The sequence below is a fragment of the Antechinus flavipes genome, chromosome 4 (assembly GCF_016432865.1).
Source record: "Antechinus flavipes isolate AdamAnt ecotype Samford, QLD, Australia chromosome 4, AdamAnt_v2, whole genome shotgun sequence".
In the NCBI taxonomy this organism is placed as follows: Eukaryota; Metazoa; Chordata; class Mammalia; order Dasyuromorphia; family Dasyuridae; genus Antechinus; species Antechinus flavipes.
In genome coordinates this window covers 342,298,725-342,308,462 of record NC_067401.1, presented here as the reverse complement: position 1 = coordinate 342,308,462, position 9,738 = coordinate 342,298,725, and the positions used below count along the sequence as shown (strand labels likewise).

The following is a 9,738-nucleotide window of genomic DNA, read 5'->3' as shown; positions in this document are numbered from 1 at the left end:
AGATTTTTTTTTTTGAAAGTTGTAAAGGAAAAGCATGGACATTTTAATTCTACCTCTAAAAATATTGATTCAGCCACCCTTGGAGAATGCTTTGTCACCTTCATCTTTAGCAATCTTCCCTTTGCAGTCAGTTTGCCTTAGTGTGCATAAAATCAGCTCTTTTACACTCAGACTGCATTGTCATTCATCACCTTGCTGTAATCTAAAAGTTGCAATACTAGCTAGCAAATGCTGATTGTGCAATCATCTAACTTTTCACTATATAAGTGTTCTTAGGATATGGGAGCATGGCTTTTGGCAAGTATTCTGTTCTATACACAATAATTCTTCCCCCTGAGATGCTGATATTTGATATACACCATAGATTTCATCAGACTTGGTGATTTTCTTTTCTTGCCTTTTTTTGAGACAATTTCCTCATCTTTCCCAGTCTAGAAATGTTTGTCTGCTCATAGGCTCAATTCTTTTATTGATTGCCTCAGAAATTTTGATGGGCTCCATTTCTGACCTCTGCTATTTTGCTCTTTGGCAGCATTATGGTCCTAACATCCAGGTGCTTGTTATACTACTGGATATGTATACCTGAGCTCTGTTATAATTCAGAACTCCCAATCTCAATAGATCCAACAGCCTCATACCCGTCAGTCCCAAGGATTATAGGAATCCTCCATCACATTGGCTAATTTTGATTGTTTCCATATTGTAGTCTCCCAAACATTTGAATTTTCTCTCAGTGACAGAATTCCCAACATCAGCTATCGAGTAGATTCTCATAAAATCCAAGGGATAAATGAAGCAAAGTCAAATGGCTCTAGCTATACCTATAAGGACAACATTACAATACCCTACAAGTTTTGCATGCCTCACCATTCATACTCTAAGATAGATTTTTGTGCTCATCTTTATTTTTTTTATTATAATGACTTTTTATTGACAAAACCCATGCCAGGGTAATTTTTTCATTCACTTCTGTTCCGATTTTCCCCTTCTCTCCCTCCACCCCCTCCCCTAGATGGCAAGCAATCCTATATATGTTAAAAATGTGGCAGTATATTCTAGATACAATATATGTTTGCAGAACTGAACAGTTCTCTTGTTGCACAGGGAGAATTGGATTCAGAAAGTAGAAATAACCCAGGAAGAAAAACAAAAAATGCAAACAGTTTACATTCATTTCCCAGTGTTATTTCTTTGGGTGTAGCTGCTTCTGTCCATCATTGATCAACAGAAACTGAGTTAGGTCTCTTTGTCAAAGAAATCCACTTCCATCAGAATACATCTTCATACAGTATCATTGTTGAGATATATAATGATCTCCTGGTTCTGCTCATTTAACTTAGCATCAGTTCATGTAAGTCTTTCCAGTCCTCTCTGTATTCATCCTGCTGGTCATTTCTTACAGAACAATAATATTCCATAATATTCATAAACCACAATTTACCCAACCATTCTCCAATTGCATCCATTCATTTTCCAGTTTCTAACCACTACAAACAGGGCTGCCACAAACAATTTGGCACATATAGGTCCCTTTTCCCTTCTTTAGTATTTCTTTGGGATATAAGCCCACTAGAAACACTGCTGGATCAAAGGGTATGCAGAGTTTGATAACTTTTTGGGCATAATGTCAGATTGCTCTCCAGAAAGGTTGGATTCAGTCACAACTCCACCAACAATGCATCAGTGTCCCAGTTTTCCCGCATTCCCTCCAACATTCATCTTTTTTTTTTTCCTGTCATCTTAGCCAATCTGACAGGTGTGTAGTGGTATCTCAAAGTTGTCTTAATTTGCATTTCTCTGATCAATAGTGATTTGGAACACTCTTTCATATGAGTGGAAATAGTTTCAATTTCATCATCTGAAAATTGTCTGTTCATATCCTTTAATAATTTATCAATTGGAGAATGGCTTGATTTCTTATAAATTAGAGTCAATTCTCTATATATTTTGGAAATGAGGCCTTTACCAGAACCTTTAATGTGAAGATGTTTTCCCAGTTTATTGCTTCCCTTCTAATCTTGTTTGTATTAGTTTTGTTTGTACAGAGGCTTTTTAATTTGATATAATCAAAAGTTTCTATTTTGTGATCAATAATGGTCTCTAGTTCATCTTTCGTCACAAATTCCTTCCTCCTCCACAAGTCTGAGAGATAAACTATCCTATGTTCCTCTAATTTATTTATAATCTCATTCTTTATGCTAAATGATGGACCCATTTCGATCTTATCTTGGTATACAGTGTTAAATGTGGGTCCATGCCTAATTTCTGCCATACTAATTTCCATTTATTCCAACTGTTTTTGTCAAATAATGAATTCTTATCCCAAAAGTTAGGATCTTTGGGTTTGTCAAACACTAGATAGCTATAGTTGATTATTCTGTCTTATGAACCTAACCTATTCCACTGATCAACTAATCTATTTCTTAGCCAATACCAAATGGTTTTGGTGACTGCTGCTTTATAATAGAGTTTTAAATCAGGTACAGCTAGGCCACCTTCATTTGATTTTTTTTTTCATTAATTCCCTTGAAATTCTTGACCTTTTATTGTTCCATATGAATTTTGTTGCTATTTTTTCTAGATCATTAAAATATTTTTTTGGAAGTCTGATTGGTATAACACTAAATAAATAGATTAGTTTAGAGAGTATTGTCATCTTTATTATATTCACTCGGCCTATCCAAGAGCACTTAATATTTTTCCAATTATTTAAGTCTGACTTTATTTATGTGGAAAGTTTTTTGTAATTTTGCTCATATAATTCCTGATTTTCCTTTGGTAGATAGATTCCCAAATATTTTATGCTGTCGACAGTTATTTTGAATGGAATTTCTCTTTGTATCTCTTGCTGTTGGGTTTTGTTGGTAATGTATAAAAATGCTGAGGATTTGTGGGGATTTATTTTGTATCCTGCAACTTTGATAAAATTATGAATTATTTCCAATAGCTTTTTAGTAGAATCTCTGGGGTTCTCTAGGTATACCATCATATCATCTGCAAAGAGTGATAGTTTGGTTTCCTCATTGCCTACTCTAATTCCTTTAATCTCTTTCTCGACCCTTATTGCAGAGGCTAGTGTTTCTAATACAATATCAAATATTAATGGTGATAGTGGGCAACCTTGCTTCACTCCAGATCTTACTGGGAAAGGTTCCAGTTTTTCCCCATTTCATATGATGCTTACTGACAGTTTTAACTATATGTTCCTGACTATTTTAAGGAAAAGTCCATTTATTCCTATACTCTCAAGTATTTTTATTAGGAATGGATATTGGATTTGATCAAATGCTTTTTCTGCATCTATTGAGATGATTATATGTTTTTTGTTAATTTGGTTATTGACATAGTTGATTATGCTAATAGTTTTCCTAATATTGAACCAGCCCTGCATTTCTGGTATAAATCCTACTTGGTCATAATGTATTATCCTGGGGATGATTTTTTTGTAATCTTTTTGCTAATATTTTATTTGAGATTTTAGCATCAATCTTCATTAGGGAGATTGATCTATAATTTTCTTCCTCTGTTTTCAGCCTACCTGATTTAGGTATCAGTACCATGTCTGTGTCATAAAAGGAGCTTGGTAGGACTCCTTCAATCCCTATTTTTTTTCAAATAATTTATATAGCATTAGAGTTAATTGTTCTTTAAATGTTTGGTAGAATTCACATATAAATCCATCCGGTTCTGGGGATTTTTTCTTAGGGACTTGGTTAATAGCTTGTTCTATTTCTTTTTCTAAGATGGGACTGTTTAAGATATTTACTTCTTTTTCTGTTAATCTGGGGCAAGCTATATTTTTGAAGGTATTCTTCCATTTCATTTAATTTGTCAAATTTATTGGCATTAAGTTGGGCAAAGGAACTCCTAATTATTGCTCTAATTTCCTCTTCCTTAGTGGCGAGTTCTCCCTTTTCATTTTTAAGACTAACAATTTGATTTTCCTCTTTCCTTTTTTAAATCAGATTTACTAAGTGTTTGTCTATTTTGTTGGTTTTTTCATAGAACCAACTCTTAGTTTTATTAATTAGTTCAATAGTTTTTTTTAACTTTCAATTTTATTGATCTTTCCTTTTATTTTTAGAATTTCAAGTTTAGTGTTTGACTGGGGTTTTTTAACTTGTTCCTTTTCTAGCATTTTTAGTTGCAAGCCCAATTTGTTGACCTTCTCTTTCTATATTTTATACAAGTAGGCCTCTAGAGATATGAAATTTCCCCTTATTACCACTTTGGCTGCATCCCACACATTTTGGTATGATGTCTCATTATTGTCGTTTTCTTGGGTGAAGTTATTAATTATGTCTATGATTTGCTGTTTCACCCAATCATTCTTTAGTATGAGATTATTTAAGTTCCAATAATTTTTTTGGTCTACTTTCCCCTGGCTTTTTGTTGAATGTAATTTTCTTTGCATCATGGTCTGAAAAGGATGCATTTACTATTTCTGCCTTACTGCATTTGAGTTATGTCCTAATATATGGTCAATTTTTGTATAGGTTCCATGAACTGCTGAAAAGAAAGTTTACTCCTTTCTGTCTCCATTTCATTTTCTCCAGAGATCTATCATATTTAACTTTTCTAGTTTCTATTTACCTCTTTGACTGATTTCTTATTTATTTTGTGGTTTGATTTATCTAATTCTGAGAGTGCAATGTTGAGATCCCCCATTATTATAGTTTTGTTGTCTATTTCTTCTTGCAGCTCTCTTAATTTCTCTTTTAAGAATTTAGATGCTTCACCAATTGATGCATATATGTTTAATATTGATATTGCTTCATTATCTATGCTACCCTTTAGCAAGATGTAGTGTCCTTCCTTATCTCTTTTAATTAGATCAATTGTTGCTTTTGCTTGATCTGAGATCAGGATGGCTACCCCTGCTTTTTTGACTTCACCTGAAGCATAGTAGAGTCTGCTCCAGCCTTTTACCTTTACTCTGTATGTATCTCCCTGCTTCAGGTGTGTTTCCTGTAAACAACATATTGTAGGATTCTGGCCTTTAATCTATTATGCTAACCCCTTCCTCTTTATGGGGGAGTTTACCCTGTTCACATTTATGGTTAAAATTACTAATTCTGTATTACCTGCCATCTTGTTAACCCCTGTTAATGCTTTTCTCCCTTCTTTCCCCCTTACTGCCCTTCCCAGTATTAAATTGTGAGCACCACTTGCTTCTCACAGCCCTCCCTTTTTAGTTTCCCTCCCCCTCACCCCCACCTGAGAGTTCCTCTCCCTGTCTTACTCCTTTCCCTCACACTTTCTTTATTTCCTTCCACTTAGCTTATTTCTTCCCTTTTCATTTTTCCCTTCTCACTTTTCAATGAGGTAGGAGAAGTTTCACCATAAATTGAATATGTCTAAAAATTTTCTCTTAAAGCCAATTTTGATGGCAGTAAGATACCCACTATATTCACCCCTCTACATTTTTTCTCTCAGATATAATAGGTTTCCTTTGCCTCTTCACGAGATATAGTACTCCCACTTTACCCTTTTTCTGGTACAATGTCCTTCCCACCTCTAGTTTCTAGAACAAGGTATACATGTATTCTTTATATATCTTTATAGCAGAAATATAGTTCCCAAGATTTCTTTTTACCTTTTTAGGTTTCTCTTGAGTTCTATATTTGTAGATCAAACTTTTTGTTAAGTTCTGGTTTTTTCATCAAAAATAGGTGAAATTCACTTATTTCATTTAATGACCATCTTCTTCCCTGGAAAAAGATACTCATTCCGGCTGGGTAAGTTATTTTTGGTTGCATACCGAGTTCCTTAGCCTTTCGGAATACCATATTCCAGGCCCTTCAATCTTTTAATGAGGATGCTGCTAGATCCTGGATAATCCTTATTATGGCTCCTCTATATTTGAATTGGTTTTTTTCTAGCCTCTTACAGTATTTTTTCTTTCGTCTGAGGGTTTTGGCATTTGGCCACTAAATTTCTTGGTGTTTTGATTTTAGAATCCCTTTAGTAGGTGATCAATGTATTCTTTCAATGTCTATTTTACTCTCTATTTCTATGACTTCTGGTCAGTTCTCTTTGATAATTTCCTGGAAAATAGTGTCCAGGCTCTTTTTTTCATCATATTTTTCCTGGGAGTCCAATAATTCTCAGATTGTCTCTCCTAGATCTATTTTCTAGATCTGTTGTTTTCCCAAGAAGATATTTCACATTTTTTTCCACTGTTTGATTTTTTTGGTTTGCTTAACTGATTCTTGTTGTCTCCTTGAGTCATTCAATTCCATTTGTTTGATTCTGCTTTTCAATGAAATATTTTCTTCACTCATTTTTTAAATATCTTTTTCTAATTGTTCACTTGAGTTTTAAAGTGAGTTGTTTTGTTCTATCGAATTTTTTTCCATTTCACCAATTTTATTTTTTAGCGAGCTATTTTCTGTTTCCAGTACACTAATCCTATTTTTCAAGGATTTGGTTTCTTTATTCACTCTATCTTTAAATGAGTGGGATGACTTCTCCAGACTCTCTTGCCAAGCCTCCCTCTCCTTTTCCCATTTTTCTTCTAGCTCTCTTGTGAGAGCCTTTTCAATTTCTTCTATGAGATTCATCTGTGCTGAGGAACAGTTGATCGCCTCCTTTTGGGGATTCATCTGGAGACAGTCTGTTTTTAGTCTCCTAGGGGTTTAGAGTCTGCTCTCTATCCACATAGAAGCTGTCAGTGGTTAAGGTCCTTTCCAACTTTTTGCTCATTTTGTTAGAGAAGAATCAAAGACAAACTAGCAAAGAAAAAAAGAAAAAACAAAAACAAACAAAAACAAAAACAAAAACAAATGGAATCTGGGTTTTTGGGGGAAGGGGCTGGGTGGTGTTACCGAGCTTCCTCCACAGACTGCAGGGGGCAGCAATGAGGCACTAACAGGACAGCAATGATTGTGTTGTGCCTAAGCTCTGAGACTCTGAGAACGTGCTGAGACACTGTGGGGAAGGGTGGCCAGGTCCCAAGAGACTCCAGCTGTCCGGGGTTGTATTCTTCACCCCCTGTGTATTTAGCTTCTCTGCTGGCTTGCTGCCAGGGCAAAGTATCCAATCCTGTAACAAAGCTCTCTCCGCAGAGATGGCTGAGATCACATCCCACCCCCCTCAGGTCTTCTTGGCTGTGAGCTGCCTGCCCTCAGCCTGTGTCAGATCTAAAACCATCCCCACCCTCAAACAAAAGCAGACCTTTCCTGGTGAATTTCAAGGATGTCTTCTCTTGGTAACTATTTGTGGGTTTTTTTTTTTTTCAGGCAAGCATTAATTCAGAGGCTTATCATGAAATGAATTCTGAGAGAAAATGCAGAGCTTACACAGCTGTGTGCCTCCTCTCCACCATCTTGGCCAGAAGTCCTGTGCTTATCTTTAAAAGAAAAGCTAAGGTCATGGAGAACTATATGATTTAAGTTACCCAATCATATTCCTTTGGAATATGACCATATAATCCATTATGCCTAGATACTTTTTATCAACTGTATTTCTTTAAGAATTTAATTTATATTAAATAAATTAATTTATATTTATATACTATATATTATATTTATTTATTCTTATTAATATATATAAATATAACTGAATTATATTTATATAATTTATATTAAATAAATAATAAATTTCATTAATATTTAATAATTTGACTCTGTCATTCTGTGCCATCTAGCTTGTAGAGAAAGCATCTGTGATGCCACTAGTCAGGAAGTATTTGGCAAAAGAGAGGACTTGTTCTTTCATGATTACAAAGTGGATGGGTAGTGAAGTAGAAGGCTTAGAGTCAGAACAAGAGATCCCAAAGCTATAAAATATGTTGCTGCCTACACAACCCCTTAGCTAATTTAGATGCCCTGTCTTCAACACTGATCCATTAATCAACACTTCAACTCTAATCATACAACTAATTTTAAAACAATTTTATTCTTCTATCAACAGCCCAGTAGCCTCCTTTTTAAAGAATAACACAAGACCTTTCTGTGCTGCCCAGAACAGGGATCTATATGTCATTGTCCTTGGTTTCCATCAGAATGTTAAAGAAAAATTTTCACAATGTCCAAAGTCCCAGAAGTCTTGCAGATGAAAGAGAAATATGTTCACAAATTCCTTGCTGCAAGAACCATTTGGATGACATCAATTTAGACTTCCAAATAAAACAATATAGCTACAAAAGAAAGAATGGTAGTATCTACATTATTAATTTAAAGAGAACTTGCCAGTTGATGTTAATGTCATCTCATCCAAGAACACTGACCAGTAAGCTTTTCTGAAATTTACTGCTGCCACTGACACTACACCTATTGCTGGATGCTTCACACTAGTTTGTATGTCATGAACCACACCCAAATCTCATCTACTGATGGTCACTGATTCTTAGCAGAATGCCAGTCTCTGACAGAAGCATCATATGTTAACCTCCCAACCACTGAATTGTACAACACAGATTCCCCACTTCTCTGTTCACATTGCCATTCCATGCAACAACAAGCAAGTAAGTTCAGTGGGTCTGATGTAATGGATGCTGGCCCATGAAGTCCTATGAACACCCATGGAAGGTTATGTGTGATTTTTACTTCCACAGGGATTCAGAGGAGATTGAAGAGTAAGAGCAGGATTCAGCTGAGAAGAAAGTGACAAAGGAAGAGTTTCAAAGTAAATGAACTGCACCTGCCCCAGAATTCACTACTACTTATTTAGAAGTAGCTGATTGGTCTGAGGGAGTACAGGTGCTATCTGTGCACATTCAGCAGTTCCCTACTGAAAACTGGAGTGTTCAGCTGGATGCTGAGATCTACTCAGTAGCTCCTACTGCTCAGGCCACTGAGTGGGTAGGTACTACCAAAGAGTTTTACCCATAATGCTCTAATAGTGTTGGAAGAATGTTGATGGATACTAAACACTTGGTTCTTAAAAAAAAAAAAGGGGAAGGGAAGAAGGACTGAAAGGAGGGATGGGAGGAGAAGCAAAGGGAGGAAGGAAAGGAGACAGGGAAAGAGGGGAGGGAAGGAAGAAGGGGAAAAGATGAGAAGAGAGGAGGAGAGGGAGAAGGAGAAGATGTTGGAAGGGAAGAAGGAGAGAGAGGGAAGAAGGAGGGGAAGGGAATTTCCCCTCTACAGAAATCTTCAAGCAAAAAAAAAGAAAACGAAAGAAAAAGATGAGCACCTATTAGAGATATAGTAAAGGAGAATGATGGTCTGATATAAACTATACAATATGACATAAATTCTTTCTAATTTTGAGATTCTCTGCTATTGTAATCTAATCACTTCCCCTTAGCACCAACCCTTTCTTTCTTTGAACTTTGGTCTTGCCTCCATACATATTTGAAAAAGACCTTTATCTTGTCGTTTGCTTTCAACCCCATGCAATAGTATTAGATATAACTAAGGTCTGAAAATTAATCAGAAAATAAGAAGCCTATTTCAATAAATAAATTCTAAACACAGATAAAAGAGATGAATATAGAAGCTAAATCCAATTTTAGTCTCTTCTAATGATCTTGAAGTATGTGTTATGTTTTGAAAAATTGCTTCATAGAGCTGCCAAAATTAAAAAGACATATACAAATAAAATGAATTTTAAAAAAATTAAATTTGTTAAATGAAAATGTGAACAATCCATCCAAATACCTGTGTATTCAAATAAATGGAGTAAAGAAAGCTATAGTGAATTATCTTAAAAGCTAACATATTACATTAAGTACTTTTCCCAGTTACAAATCAATTTCTCAGAGCAAATAAGCTCATCTTTCTAAGTAAATAG

The 9,738-nt window shown here is 35.2% G+C and overlaps 1 pseudogene; it reads left to right on the top strand.

Annotated features, from left to right (window-relative positions):
* The first annotated feature begins 8,028 nt into the window (after positions 1-8,028).
* LOC127561557 (40S ribosomal protein SA-like) lies at positions 8,029-8,834 on the top strand (annotated as a pseudogene).
* Positions 8,835-9,738: the final 904 nt, after the last annotated feature.